Below are 15,474 nucleotides of genomic sequence, written 5' to 3'. Positions count from 1 at the left end.
AGTGGAGCTGAGAAAACTGGACAGCTACATGTAAAAGAATGAAATTAGAACACTCCCTAAGACCATAAACAAAAATAAACTCAAAATGGATTAACCTAAATGTAAGGACAGACACTATAAAACTCTTAGAGGAAAACTTAGGCAGAACACTCTATGACATAAATCACAGCAAGATCCTTTTTGGCCCATGTCCTAGAGAAATAGAAATAAAAAAAAAATAAACAAATGGGACCTAATGAAACTTCAAAGCTTTTGCACAGCAAAGGAAACCATAACCAAGACGAAAAGACAACCCACAGAATGGGAGAAAATATTTGCAAATGAAGCCACTGACAAAGGATTAATCTCCAAAATATACAAGAAACTCATGCAGCTCAATATCACACACACACACAAAAAAACCCAATCCAAAAATGGGAAGAAGATCTAAATAGACATTTCTCCAAAGAAGGTATACAGATTGCCAACAAACACATGAAAGGATGCTCAACATCAATAAACATTAAATGTAAATCAAAACTACAATGAGGTGTCACCTCACACCAGTCAGAATGGCCATCATCAAAAAAATCTACAAACAATAAATGCTGGAGAGGGTGTGGAGAAAAGGGAACCCTCTTGCACTGTTGGTGGGAATGTAAATTGATACAGCCACTATGGAGAACAGTATGAAGCTTCCTAAAAAAACTAAAAATAGAACTACCACATGACCCAGCAATCCCACTACTGGACATATACCCTGAGAAAACCATAATTCAAAAAGTGTCATGTACCCCAATGTTCATTGCAGCTCTATTTACAATAGCCAGGACATGGAAGCAACATAAGTGTCCATTGACAGATGAATGGATAAAGAAGGCGTGACACATATACACAATAGAATATTATTCAGCCATAAAAAGAAATGAAATTGAGTTATTGTAGTGAGGTGGATGGACCTAGAGTCTGTCATACAGAGTGAAGTAAGTCAGAAAGAGAAAAACAAATAACGTATGCTAACACATATACATGGAAACTAAAAAAAAAAAAAAGGTTCTGAAGAACTTAGGGGCAGGAAAGGAATAAAGACACAGACATAGAGAATGGACTTGAGGACAGGGGAGGGGGAAGGGTAAGTTGTGAAGAAGTGAGACAGTGTCATGGACATATACACACTACCAGATGTAAAATAGATAGCTAGTGGGAAGCAGCCACATAGCACAGGGAGATTAGTTCAGTGCTTCGTGTCCACCTAGCGGGATGGGTTAGGCAGGGTGGGAGGGAGATGCAGAGGGAGGAGATATTGGGATATAGGTATATGTATAGCTGATTCACTTTGTTATACAGCAGAAACTAACACACCACTGTAAAGCAATTATACTTCAATAAAGATGTAATTTAAAAAAAAGTAAAAAATAAATTCTGAAAAAAAAAAAGTGGCAGAGTACACTTTCTTCTCAAGTGCACACAGAACAGTCTCCAGGATAGATCACATCTCACAACTTGGGTCACAAATCAAGTCTCAGAAAATTTAAGAAAATTGAAATCGTATCAAGCATCTATTCTGACCACAGCGCTTTGAGATTGGAAATCAATTACAGGAAAAAAAACTGTAAAAAACAGAAATACATGGAAGCTAAACAGTGTGCTACTAAATAACCAAGAGATCACTAAAGAAATCAAAGAAGAAATAAAAAAAATACATAGAAACAAATGGCAATGAAAACATGATGACCTAAAACGTATTGGATGCAGCAAAAGTGGTTCTATGAGGCAGGTATATAGCAATTCAATCTCACCTGAAGAAACAAGAAAAATCTCAAATGAACAATCTAACCCTACACTTAAAACCACTAGAGAAAGAAGAACAAAGGAAACCCAAAGTCAGTAGAAGGAAAGAAATTGTAAAGATCAGAACAGAAATAAATGAAATAGAAACAAAGAAAACAATAGTAAAGATCAATAAAATTAAAAGCAGGTTCTTTAAGAAGATAAACAAAATTGATAAACCCTTAGCCAGACTCATCAAGAAAAAAGGAGAGAATACAAATCAATAAAATTAGAAATGAAAAAGGAGAAATCACAACTGACACTGCAGAAATAGAAATGATTATAAAATATTACAAACAACTATATGCCAATAAAATGGACAACCACAAAGAAATGGACAAATTCTTGGAAAGGTACAATTTTCCAAGACCGAACCAGGAAGTATTAGAAAATATAAACAGACCTATCACAAATAATGAAATTGAAACTGTAATTAAAAATCTTCCAGCAAACAAAAGTCCAGGACCAGATGTCTTCACAGGCTAATTCTTTGAAACATCTAGAGAACAGCTGACAGTAGCTGACAGCGATCCTTCTCAAACTCTTCCAAAAAATTGCAGAGGGAAAATACTCCCAAATTCATCCTACGAAGCCACCATCACCCTGATAGCAAACCAGAAAAAGATATCACAAAAAAAGAAAATTATAGACCAATATCACTGATGAACATAGATACAAAAATCCTCAACAAAACACTAGCAAACAGAATCCAACAGCACATTAAAAGGGTCATACTCCATGATCAAGTGGGATTTATCTCAGGGATGCAAGGATTCTTCAATATACGCAAATCAATCAGTGTGATACACCACATTAACAAATTAAGGAATAAAAACCATATGATCATCTCAATAGCTGAAGAAAAAGCTTTTGAAAAAATTGAACACCCATTTAGGATAAAAACTCTCCAGAAAATGGGCATAGAGGGAACCTACCTCAACATAACAAAGGCCATATATGACAAACCCACAGCAAGCATCATACACAATGATGAAAGACTGACAGCATTTCCACTAAGATTGGGAACAAAGCAAGGATATCCACTCTTGCCAATCTTATTCAACATAGTTTTGGAAGTCCTAGCCATGGCAATCAGAGAAGAAAAAGAAATAAAAGGAATCCAAATTGGAAAAGAAGAAGTAAAACTGTCACTGTTTGCAGATGACACAATACTATACATAGAGAATCCTAAAGATGCCACCAGAAAACTACTAGAAATAATCAATGAATTTGGTAAGGTGGCAGGATACAAAATTAATGCACAGAAATCTCTGGCATTCCTATACACCAACAATGAAAAATCAGAAAGAGAAATTAAAGAAACACTCTCATTTACCATTGCAACAAAAAGAATAAAATACCTAGGAATAAACCTACATAAGGAGGCAAAAGACTTGTACTCAGAAAACTATAAAACACTGATGAAAGAAATCAAAGATGACATAAACAGATGGAGAAATATACCATGTTCTTGAATTGGAAGAATCAACATTGCGAAAATGACTATACTACCCAGAGCAATCTACAGATTCAATGCAACCCCTATCAATCTACCCATGGCATTCTTCACAGAATTAGAACAAGAAATTTCACAATTTGTATGGAAACACAAAAGACCCTGAATAGCCAAAGCAATCTTGAGAAAGAAAAATGGAGCTTGAGGAATCAGCCTCCCTGACTTCAAACTATACTACAAAGCTACAGTAATCAAGACAGTATCGTACTGGCACAAAAACAGAAATATAGATCAATGGAACAGGATAGAAAGACCAGAGATAAACCAACGCACCTATGGGCACCTAATTTATGACAAAGGAGGCAAGAACATACAATGGAGAAAAGACAGCATCTTCAATAAGTGGTGCTGGGAAAACCAGACAGCTACAAGTAAAGGAATGAAATTAGAACACTCCCTAAGACCATACACAAAATAAACTCAAAATGGATTAAAACCTAAATGTAAGGCCAGACATTATAAAACTCTTAGAGGAAGACATAGGCAGAACACTCTATGACATAAATCACAGCAAGATCCTTTTTGACCCACGTCCTAGAAAAATAGAAATAAAAACAAAAATAAACAAATGGGACCAAATGGAACTTAAAACCTTTTGCACAGCAAAGGAAACCATAAACAAAACGAAAAGACAACCCTCAGAATGGGAGAAAATATTTGCAAATGAAGCAATGGACAAAGAATTAATACCCAAAATATACAAGCAGCTCATGCAGCTCAATATCAAAAAAACAAACAACCCAGTTACAAAGTGGGCAGAAGACCTAAACAGACATTTCACCAAGGAAGGCATACAGATGGCCAAGAGACACATGAAAAGATGCTCAACATGACTAATTATTAGAGAAATGCAAATCAAAACTACCATGAGGTATCACCTCACGCAGGACAGAATGGCCATTATCAAAACATCTAGAAACAATAAATGCTGGAAAGGGTGTGGTGAAAAGGGAACCCTCCTGTACTGTTGGTGGGAATGTAGATTGATACAGCTACTATGGAGAACAGCAATGGAGGGTCCTTAAAAAACTAAAAATAGAACTACCACATGACCTAGCAATCCCACTACTGGGCATATACCCTGAGAAAACCATAATTCAAAAAGAGTCATGTACCACAATGTTCATTGCAGCACTATTTACAACAGCCAGGATGTGGAACCAACTTAAATGTCCATCGACAGATAAATGGATAAAGAAGATGTGGTACATATACACCATGGAATATCACTCAGCTATAAAAGGAAATGAAATTGAGTTATTTGTAGTGAGGTGGATGGATGCAGAGTCTGTCATACAGAGTGAAGTAAGTCAGAAAGAGCAAAACAAATACTGTATGCTAACACACATATATGGAATCTAAAAAAAAAAAAAAAAAGGTACTGATGAACCTAGTGGCAGGGCAGGAATAAAGATGTAGACATAGAGAATGGACTTGAGGACACTGGGTGGGAGGGGGAAGCTGGGGTGAAATGAGATTAGTATCGACATACATACACTACCAAATGTAAAATAGATAGCTATTTGGAAGCAGCAGCATAGCACAGGGAGATCAGCTTGGTGCTTTGCGACGACCTAGAAGGGTGGGATAGGGAGGGTGGGAGGGACGCTAAAGAGAGGGAGGATATGGGGAGACATATGTATGCATACATACAGTACAAGAGAAACTGACACAGTATTGTGAAGCAATTATATTCCAATAAAGATCTATTTAAAAATCTATGATTAAATTTAGATTATATCCATAAAATCAGGCAGAAGGAAAATAGTATTAAACAATAAAATTGTGACTATATTATTTTACAAGAAAAATTTGATCACATCACTTTTCTACTTAAATTCTTTCAGAATTTCCCCATAACTTTGAGAACAAAGCTCTCTTAGCACATCTAGCAAGACTGTCTGCATGATCTTCCCATCTGCTTAACTTGTATGGTCTCATCTCAAACACTCTAGCCCTGATGGGCTCCACCTGAGCACACTGGCTTTCTTTTAGTCTCATGTCTCTTCCTTCTACTGGGCCTATGTGTACACCAATTTCTCTGTCTGGAAAGTCCTTACCTACTGTTAGACATACAAAAAAGAAACAACAATAGAGAATATAACCAATAATCATGTTTACATCACTCAACATAAGAAATAACACATTGCCAAGAGAGTAGAATCCCTGCACTCCAATCATATCTACTTCATCTACTTCCTTTCCCATTCTCAACCCCTGATAACCAGTGTTGTGATTTGAAGGTTTATCAATTCCACACATTTAACAAATAGTTTGTATTACATATATATGTATTCTTAAGCAATAAATCACTGTTTTACACGCTTTAAAACTCTATGTAGGGCTTCCCTGCTGGCACAGTGGTTGAGAGTCCTCCTGCCGATGCAGGGGACACGGGTTCGTGCCCCAGTCCGGGAGGATCCCACATGCCGCGGAGCGGCTGGGCCCGTGAGCCATGGCCGCTGAGCCTGTGCGTCCGGAAAACTCTATGTAAATGGGATCATGGTAGATACCATTGAATATCATGGTATATATTCACATGCAGTTTACTCTTTTACATCCAATATTACTTGAAAAGTTCATCTATATTTATACATATAGAGCTAGTTTATCCCTTTTTTTTTCTTTTTTCTTTTGCAGTACGCGGGCCTCTCACTGCTGTGGCCTCTCCCACTGCGGAGCACAGGCTCCGGACGCGCAGGCTCAGCGGCCATGGCTCACGGGCCCAGCCGGTCCGCGGCATGTGGGATCTTCCCGGATCGGAGCACGAACCCGTGTCCCCTGTATCGGCAGGAGGACTCTCAACCACTGCGCCATCAGGGGAGCCCCAGTTTATCCCTTTTTATTTTTGTTTGATATCTAACGTAGGAATACAATGTCATTTGCTCATCCATTCTTCTAAAGATTACATTTAGGGTTTTAAATTTCCTTCTTTCTTTCCATCCTTCCTCCCTCCCTCCTCCTTTCCCTTCTTTCCACTACCCTTTCTTTTCTTGAGTGATAAAACAAATGTTGATATGAACAAGTTAGTTATTTCTCTTGTGTACATATATGTGGTTGGGTAGCATTCATTGTATGCGCATCTTCAGTTTTTCTAGGAATTATCATATTGCTGACTAAAATGATTGTACTAGTTCATATTTCTCTAGCAGAATAAGAGATGTCATTTCTCTGCATCTTTGTCATCACTTACTGGGAAATTCTATCTTACTAAGTTTTTAGTTGCATTTTGATAGTAGAAAATTTGAGCTTATTTTATGTTTATTACTCTCTTCTATGAATTGTCCAATTTAATATTTTGTTTGTTAGTCTATTGGGTTTACCTTTTCTCCTTAATTTTTGAAAATATATTATGGGAAATATCTCCTAACCTAAGATTATATTTTAGCTTTCTGATGTCTTTTTATGAATATAAATTGTTATAAATTATAATGTAATCAAATTTATCAATATATTTCTTTAAAGTCTGTGTTTTTTACTCCTTATTTAAGAAATCTCCAATTTTATGAGGAGAGTATATTTTCTTCCTAAATTTAAAATTAAAACTAAAGTTTTTAAATATATATGATGTCAGGTATGGATTCATTTTTTTCCCCCATAAAGATGATTGTGCAGGAAGCATTTAATATCTAGTCTACCTTTTCACACTGATCTGTAATGCTCCCTGTATCATACTTTATTTCCTTAGAAGTACAGGCTTTTTTCTGTGTTCTTTATTTAGTTCTGTTCTAATTACCTCTTCATTGGTTAATAATATATCTTTAATTATTATACTTTGATATCTAATGGGGCAAGCTTCTTCAACTTATTCCTATTTTTTTCAAAATTAACATGGCTCCTCTTCTACTTTGTTTTCCAAGTAAAATATAGAAGCAGCTTGTCAAACCCCATGAATAATACTGACAGAGTTTTTATTGGAATTGCAAATACTTAACCTAATTAACACCTAATCATCTTTCAGATGTCATTTATATAGATTCTTCCACTTGAAAATGATCCACTATTTTTCTACCAGTATTATATCCCCTTATGTTATCTCACTAAAATATACCTCTGCTTTGTTGTACTTACTATGGTTACATTTTTATATTTGTCTCTGAAGTTATTTGTCCATGTCTTCTCCCCATTAATGATAATAGTAGTAGTAGTAATAATAATAATCATAGTAAAATAACTACAAGAATAACATAACTACTCATACTTAGTCAACAAACATAAACACACAAACTGAGGTAAATCCTGAAGTGAAACAGTATCCTGTAATGATTTAAGTTATTATCCTACAGACAGATTGTTTAGGGCAGACCTATACCTCCCAAAGAAAATCTTAGAAGCACAAGTTATTAAATAGTGTAACTGCCTAGTCACCTGCCATTTTTATTTTGGTAAATATAAATCTACCGATCAAAATAAGTCAAATTAAAAAGCAATAATGTTCCATTATATCTTTATGCTGTTTTAATTATTAAGAGAACATCTATTATATATCTATTTATCCATCTATCTGTCTAGTATCTATATTTTAAATATGAAAGTACACATTAATTTGGTAAAGTATGTGAGCATGTTCCAAAGGAAGTTTTTGCCCAAGCAATTGAAACTAAGGGTTGAATAATCTTTTACTCTATAGAGCAGCTGTTACTTTGTTTACTGCTATAAAACCTAAATAATAGTGAAAAGAGGATGGGAGTCTCCACAGTTTAATTTCCAGGATAGGGCTTTTCACTTTTACTCATTTTTTTTTTTTTTTTGCGGTACGCGGGCCTCTCACTGTTGCGGCCTCTCCCGTTGCGGAGCACAGGCTCCGGACGCCGTAGGCTCAGCGGCCATGGCTCACGGGCCCAGCCACTCCGCGGCATGTGGGATCTTCCCAGACCGGGGCATGAAACCGTGTTCCCTGCATCGACAGGCGGACTCTCAACCACTGCGCCACCAGGGAAGCCCCACTTTTACTCATTTTACACAGTTTTGTTTGCCTTAAACTCTGTGTCCTTGTCTTTTGATCTAATCAGATCTTTATCTTTATGAAAAGCAGAACAAAGGCCTATAGCTAGAAATGACCATTAATATTTTCCCACACACTCTTCCCTAAGGGAAACATACTTTTCCTACTTGCTAGTTTTTCATATTTGTCACCAAAAAGGATCTTTAAAAAAAGTGGTATCAGGGCTTCCCTGGTGGCGCAGTGGCTGAGAGTCCGCCTGCCGATGCAGGGGACACGGGTTCGTGCCCCGGTCCAGGAAGATCCCACATGCCGCGGAGCGGCTAGGCCCGTGAGCCATGGCCGCTGAGCCTGCACGTCTGGAGCCTGTGCTCCGCAACGGGAGAGGCCACAACAGTGAGAGGCCCGCGTACCGCAAAAAAAAAAAAAAAAGTGGCATCAGCTTGAATGGCTGAAAACATTGTGCTCACTAGTCACTTCTTTTTGGACAACTTTGCCTTAAACGGCAAAATGAATATTAAAACAATTTAAAGAACACATTAATATATAATAAAATGCAATAGAGATGGAGATTTTTTAAGATGCAAAAACTCACATAGAGCTGCCAAATCTAGTTACACTAAAAACAAGTGAGAAAAATGTAGACTGCCTCCTGAGCTTTCAAAAGCCATCAGACACTCAATATGTAGTAATGACTGAACATATTCATTGTACTTAAAGCCTATATTAAAAGAAGTGTCTAGAGAAATTTGAATTAAAGAAGATTATGTGAAATTTGCCTAAGTACAGAATGCACATCTATTTTGAATTTTCTTGCTTTTATTTAAGACAAGTGGCAGATAATTTCACAGCTGTCAGTTAATGCACATAATGAATGTCTTATAAAAGGATGAAAGCATGAAGTTGTATTCATGTTCCCCAAGTATGTAAAATAAATTCAAAAGGATGTCAAGATCTGGTATGAAATGAAAAACGCAAGAACACTTTTGTTTAGCAGTGTGTGGAGACAGGGTTGGGGAATACTAACCCTTTGCCTTCCTACAAATTAAATCAATAGGAGAGTAGGTCTAAAACTAACTGCTTTAACTCTTAGATTTTTACATCAGTTTCTAAGGACTTTATTATGTGGCACTTTTATCTGACATGGGGCCAACATTAATTAATTGCTTTGACACTTCGTCTTTTAAATTTAATACTGAATCCTGGCATTCTTTAGCTTTTAGAATCTGTGGGCATTTTTTCTCTAGACAAGATGGATAAGGACATCCTTTAACTATAGAAAAAGAAGTACAATGAAATTAATAAAAAAAACTGCATAGTGTTGATGTCAGATAGCTTTAACAAATCTAAATCTCATTCATCTAATCTTTTATAATTCCATAAAATTGTACCAGAGTTACTTCTTGATTTCTGAAAATGAAATGCTTAGATATTATTTTTTAATACTTTTATGATAATAATTGCATTGATTTTAAAAAAAGAATCAGTGAATAAAACTTATGAAATTTGTGATATTAGACTTACTTTAACTTACTTAAAATGCCACCATAAAATTTGTATATTTTGGACATAGCACATAATCACCTACTCAAAACATAGGTTAATATTGAGTTTGCAGACGGAATGATATCTCACTTGCTTATTCATTTTGATGGTTCTTTATGGCTTGCTTCTATGCACTTCTCTGAAAATCAGTATGTTTTTGCAGTCTTAAACTTCGCCTTTTGTCTCGTGTTATGATCCAGTCTACTGAAGGAATGAAACTATCAGTTTAGGCCAGCATCACTTATATAACAAAATCACACAAGCATCTATCCTTGAGTCAGAACAGAAACAGCATATTTGTGTCAGTTCCCTAAACCCTAATTCCTACAAGATGATGCAAAGAGGTCCAGATGACAGCAGCATATACAGAATATTGCATTATAGGAGATGAATCCTAAACTTACAAAACCTGAATCTTTTAAACAGTTAGCATTCTTTCTCTTTGCTCCAGAGGTAGACACTATCTCTACCTTCTGAGACTATAAGCTAAGTTTCCCTTTGCTCTGCAAAAAGATACTATCTTTCATCTTCCAAGACAGTTCACTTTACTAACACCCTTGAAAAGTTAAACCAGAACAATGATAGTCAGGTCCTATGCTTGCAAAACATGCAGGAATCTGAGAGACACCTGGAGAATTGTCTTCCAACAATATCGAGTTATTATAAAGTAACATTGAATAAGACAGTCTGTTATTGGCAGAAGAATAGCTAAATAAACCAAGAGAGAATCAAGAAACAAACCTATACATATAGTTACTTTACAGATATGCCACTGCAATGGCAGTGTACTCAGGAGAGAGAGCCTTTTCAATAAACTGCTTTGTGTTAATTAGATATCCATATGGGAAAATATGTATTCTTTTACACACACATACATCCACACGTATTGACTTCCATTTTACACTGTACACACAAAAGCAATGCAAGATGGATTGTAGATTTAGATATGAAAGCTGTAAATAAAAACACTTCTAGGAAATAACAGAGAAGAATACTTTCATGAGCAGATTTTTAAATATCACTGAAGAAAGACAGATTTGGAAGGTGATGGTAGCTCATTTCCTTCCCCCTTTGGTTGTTTGACAGATACTTGGCTCAGTAGATCCAAGTTAACTCAAAGGCAGAAGAGTTTGATATTAGTCAATGGGTTTCATATTATCACCCTTTATAACAAAGTCACTTCCCAAACCAAGAAGGTTCTACTCTTATATAGTCCCATGTATTTTACCTTCTCCCCTATTCCTATAAGTAGAGCATTACTGAGGCAGTCTTCCTCTCTCCTCAAATGTTGGCCAGTGTGCATGTAGTCCATTTATGCCCAGTGGAGTCTGTGAGATAGGATAACAAGAGATTCTGGACACTCTATTCCTTCTCTGCTTCTAAGATTTTCCCAGTAAGGTCCATCTCATCTGTACCTTTATGGTACTATGGTTTTATGTCTACACTTTTTTTTTAGGACAGCTGTTAGTCCTTAAGGGACATACTCCACTCTGCCTATGAAATTTTGGAAAAAACTTAACTGGCTTAGTCATTGGTGGATACTATTTCTTTCTAATTGGGAGGACAGGTCACCCTCTGCTAGCCCTGAGTGAGTGGGCTGGCTGTTAGGTCAGCTTAGCCCTCCCTCCTTTAAATGACTGCTGAGAGGTCTGTTCCAAACCCCAAAAGAGTCATCTTGCCAGGGTAGGTATCAAGTAGCCACCTAGTCTGTTAGCCCAGTACCCTGCAAGCCTCACGTATGTTTAACTCATTTGTTGAGGTCTTTTAAAAACGCAAGTTTAGGCAGCAGAATGGTCTCCCAATGACAAAAACAAACAAACAAAAACCCTGGAAGCCTTCATACCTCATTCACATGTGGTGTGCTGTATGCCAAGAGCTGGAGCTGAGTTGGGGGCTGAAGTCTTCACAAGAAATAAAGTGGCCACAGCATTCAATAGTTTGGCTAAGATGATTCAACTCCAAAGAAACACTGCGAACATCAGACATATCTGTGTTTTGGCTCCTGTTGCCCTGACTGACTGTCTTATATCTAGTAATGGCAGTTGCCTGGCAAGCAGGAACTTGATATGCTGATTCTAAAATTCATGTAGAAGAACAAAGGGCCAGTAATAGTCAAGACATATCTGAGGAAGGGTAAAGGTATGTGGACTGCAGAGAAAATGAGAAGATGTGAGGTATCACTATGAAATCCACTTCCATCTCACTACGTTATGCAAGAGTCAGGCTGTCCAGGCTTAGATGCAGGTGGAGATCGCTGACCAGCTTGAGGTCAGTCCACACCTGCCCCTCATCTACCCAAGTAATGAGGACCACCTGGTTAATCTGATACACTCTCCAGGACATACCGATTTTGCCTCTGAAGTATAAACTGGTTGCATTTGTGATGGGTACATAACTGTGGTAAATGTGATGGAAGCAGTCTGTCTGCAGATATAAGAAGTTCTGTGACAAGTCTGGATCAAAAATATTCATCTAGGTTTAGTGATTAGTGAATGAGATTACTTGATAGTGGAACTGAAATTCACTCCACAAGAGGCTTATTCTCATCTTACGCATCTTTTAGAAGAGATTAACGCACTCACAGGAGCTCTTTTACTTCTACTGTCCCAGAAGGAGAGCAGAGAGAGAGATTAAATTGCAAGTGAATCCAAATTCTGAACAAGGAAGGCAAGAATATTACTGAAGCACTGGCTTAGAGGATATGGATACTTTTTAATGTTACTTTTCCCAGATTAAAGAAATATGGTTACCAGTGCATTGGATGGGTGAGACTTTGGAATTGAGCTCCTTGACAAAATCTAGTCAAAAGATTAGCATCAAAAAGGAAGTTTTTTTTGAAAACCTGTGAGAAGATTATTAGATGACTATAAAGAATAAGAAAATTAGGAGGATTGATCAGGCAAAAGGAATGAAATTTTTTATTTATAAAGTTGATCCTGGAAAATATATGTAGTTTATATGATGCTGTCTTGAAAAAGAACAAAGAAAAAATTAATAAAATAGTAAGTTCTTTAGGATAAAATATTGGAGCCCAGAAGGCAACTCATTTAGATACTAATGTTCAGAACAATGCCATTTACTGTCAGTGGCCACCATATCCCAAACTGTTCTTGCTATAGTGTGTCAGAAACATTATAGCTTGCTTAATATTATAGCCAAGAGAGTGGAGAAATTAATGGGCACAAGAGGACAAATGTTTGATTCTCTTCCACAAGAAACCCAGGCACTGAAATCAGCTTTTATGAGATGTAGAAGGGAAGACAATCCTCCAGTTATAATCTTTGTTTCCAACATATTTCCAGTTGGCACTGAGGTTTTCCCTCACAAGCCATGATCTCTCACTCAAGAAGAAATCTGACATGAGGATGTGAGACAAAGGCACATGGAGAAGCTGGCAGCAGTTCAGGGGCAGGTGTCTTTCTAGCCCATCCCAAATGGGAGTGCTCATGAAACAAATCCAAAGAGAGAAAAGTCAAGAGGTGATGGGCAAAAGATGGAGATTATGACGTCTAAACCTGTGTTTTAGGAGGGAAACAATCAAGTATGTTGTATTTCATACGGCTTGAAGAGGAAATAAAAGAAAGATGGCCCAAGGACGGTCAGCTTGAACTTTTGCAACAGGTACCATTAGGTTTCTCAGTTCCAGCAGATGTCCTTCCCCAAGTCCTCACATGCCATTTTGTATTCTTAAGAACACAGATCTTCTGATTAGAATGGAACTAGGAACTGGAAAATCTAGAGGGGCTATCTCTAAGAACAGGAGGCCTACAAGACTTTGTGGTGATTTCTGCAATACTGTGTAGCTTGCCATCCTGCCTACCATTTATTCCACTCAACTTTGTAGCCACCCTTATTGTCAGGGTTGCCGTTGAATAAAGACCCCCCAAGTGAAATGCCCCACCTCATCAAAGAAATGAAGCTGTTAAACCAAATGACCCCTTGGAATTTAATTCAGGAAATTGAGCTGAGGGCACATTTTAGTTACAACCAGAGAAATCCACATTCAACAATGCCTGATGACTTAAAAGAAAAAATTGTAAAGATTCAAAATCAGTGTACCTGAACCCATTATTCTATTCAGAAAAACAATCATAAAACCTTCAAAAGTTGATATGGTAAATGAATAAATAGTCAATCAACAAAAAATTACAGTCATACACAGAACAAAAGAAAGCAAAATCCATGAAGGAATCCAGGTTGACTCATGTGCTAATCACCAAAACAACTTTCAATAAATTTGTCATGCTCAGTGTGAAGAAGTCAGTCAGATTCTGGAAGAAAATAGTGATCTGGTTTGTTCTGTGGAGGAACTGACATCCTCAGTGAATCAGGGCAGAAATATTAATGATCCACCAGAAGATCTAAGAGGGAATTGTGAATTCAAGGGAAAACTAGAGCAACATCTAACAGGGAGAAAATGGAGGAACACTGTTGGCCAAATCTGGTTGTTTGTCCCAAGAAAATTTGGGTCCAACCTATTAGTCCATAATAGTGAAACTTTTCAGAACTTGATAATGACCAGGCCCAACTGATCAAGTTTCCAAATAAGGCAGTAAATACTGAGATTTGGACAACAGCATTGTGAGTATCTTCCAATCGCAGCCCCCTCTGGGCCCATCCTCTCATGGATGCCCTCTCATGGGCATCTGTTTTGTCTTAGAATACGAGCCTTAAGTAACTTCGAGCAACAAGGAGCAAGTGATAAGCAGAATCAAGAGCCAAGTGGTTTATTAAAGGAGAAACAGGGGGAAGATGAAACCTAATCTGGTCAAGATGAAAACCAAAATGGCTGCTCTGAGCCTTTTGAGAAGGGGACTGCTCAGAAAGGAGAAGTGTTACTGCCTGATTGCTGTGGACTCTTCTCAGGACAGCTAACTGCCACCATGAGAGAAGTGTGTGGAGATGTGCTACAAGTGAAACCTCAGTGCCTGCTGGCAGTTATGCACATATGTGGCATCATGCCCAGAGGTAATGTTCTTGGCTTAGTAAGTCTATACTGTCCTGTCAAAGAGAAAAGTTTAAGTGTTTCAAGAAAAAGAAAAGATTAGGCAGACATATTTATCGTTAAGCCTCTGCTGCCCACGGCCAAAAGCTTTCTTCATGGATGAAATCAGGAAGAAGCCAACTCACAACTGGTATTCAGCCATTGGGAAATCATTCCAGCAACCTGTCCTGGGTGCCAACCACTGAGGAAAAGTACTTGCACTTTGGGGAAAAGGCTGATTCAGAGAACCAAACATGGAAGTACATGAACATAGTGATAAAGTAGAAAGGTTTTTGTCTGGAAAAGATTGTGGAGCACATGGAAAAAGCAGAGAACCCTCAGCCAAAATAAGTAACTGATATCTGCAATACTGACTCATGGGCCAAACCTAGTCTCCACTGGTAGATATTCTACTTGGACCCTTATTGTAGACCATCAGGGGTTAACCAAAAGATGCTACAGTTGTTCCCACAATGCTTGACATCACAACAGTGACTGAACAGAGTGCTTCTATTTCCGACTTTTGTTCTACATATCACCCTGGATATGGATAATGCTTTCCTGGACATGGCTGACACTCCAGGAAGAACAAAAGAATCTACTTGGCTTTACTTGGAAGATAAAGAACACCATTTCAGGTGAGTAATACATCTATAACAAAAATAGGGTAACACTATG

The 15,474-nt window shown here is 37.4% G+C and overlaps 1 pseudogene; it reads left to right on the top strand.

Annotated features, from left to right (window-relative positions):
- The first annotated feature begins 11,678 nt into the window (after nucleotides 1-11,678).
- LOC113611077 (elongation factor-like GTPase 1) lies at nucleotides 11,679-15,151 on the top strand (annotated as a pseudogene).
- Nucleotides 15,152-15,474: the final 323 nt, after the last annotated feature.

This window comes from Aethalodelphis obliquidens, unplaced genomic scaffold (assembly GCF_003676395.1).
Source record: "Aethalodelphis obliquidens isolate GAN/ISIS:26980383/991018 unplaced genomic scaffold, ASM367639v1 scaffold67, whole genome shotgun sequence".
Taxonomy (NCBI): Eukaryota; Metazoa; Chordata; class Mammalia; order Artiodactyla; family Delphinidae; genus Aethalodelphis; species Aethalodelphis obliquidens.
The sequence above is the reverse complement of the archived record's forward strand: the minus strand, read 5'-3'. Positions and strand labels throughout refer to the sequence as shown.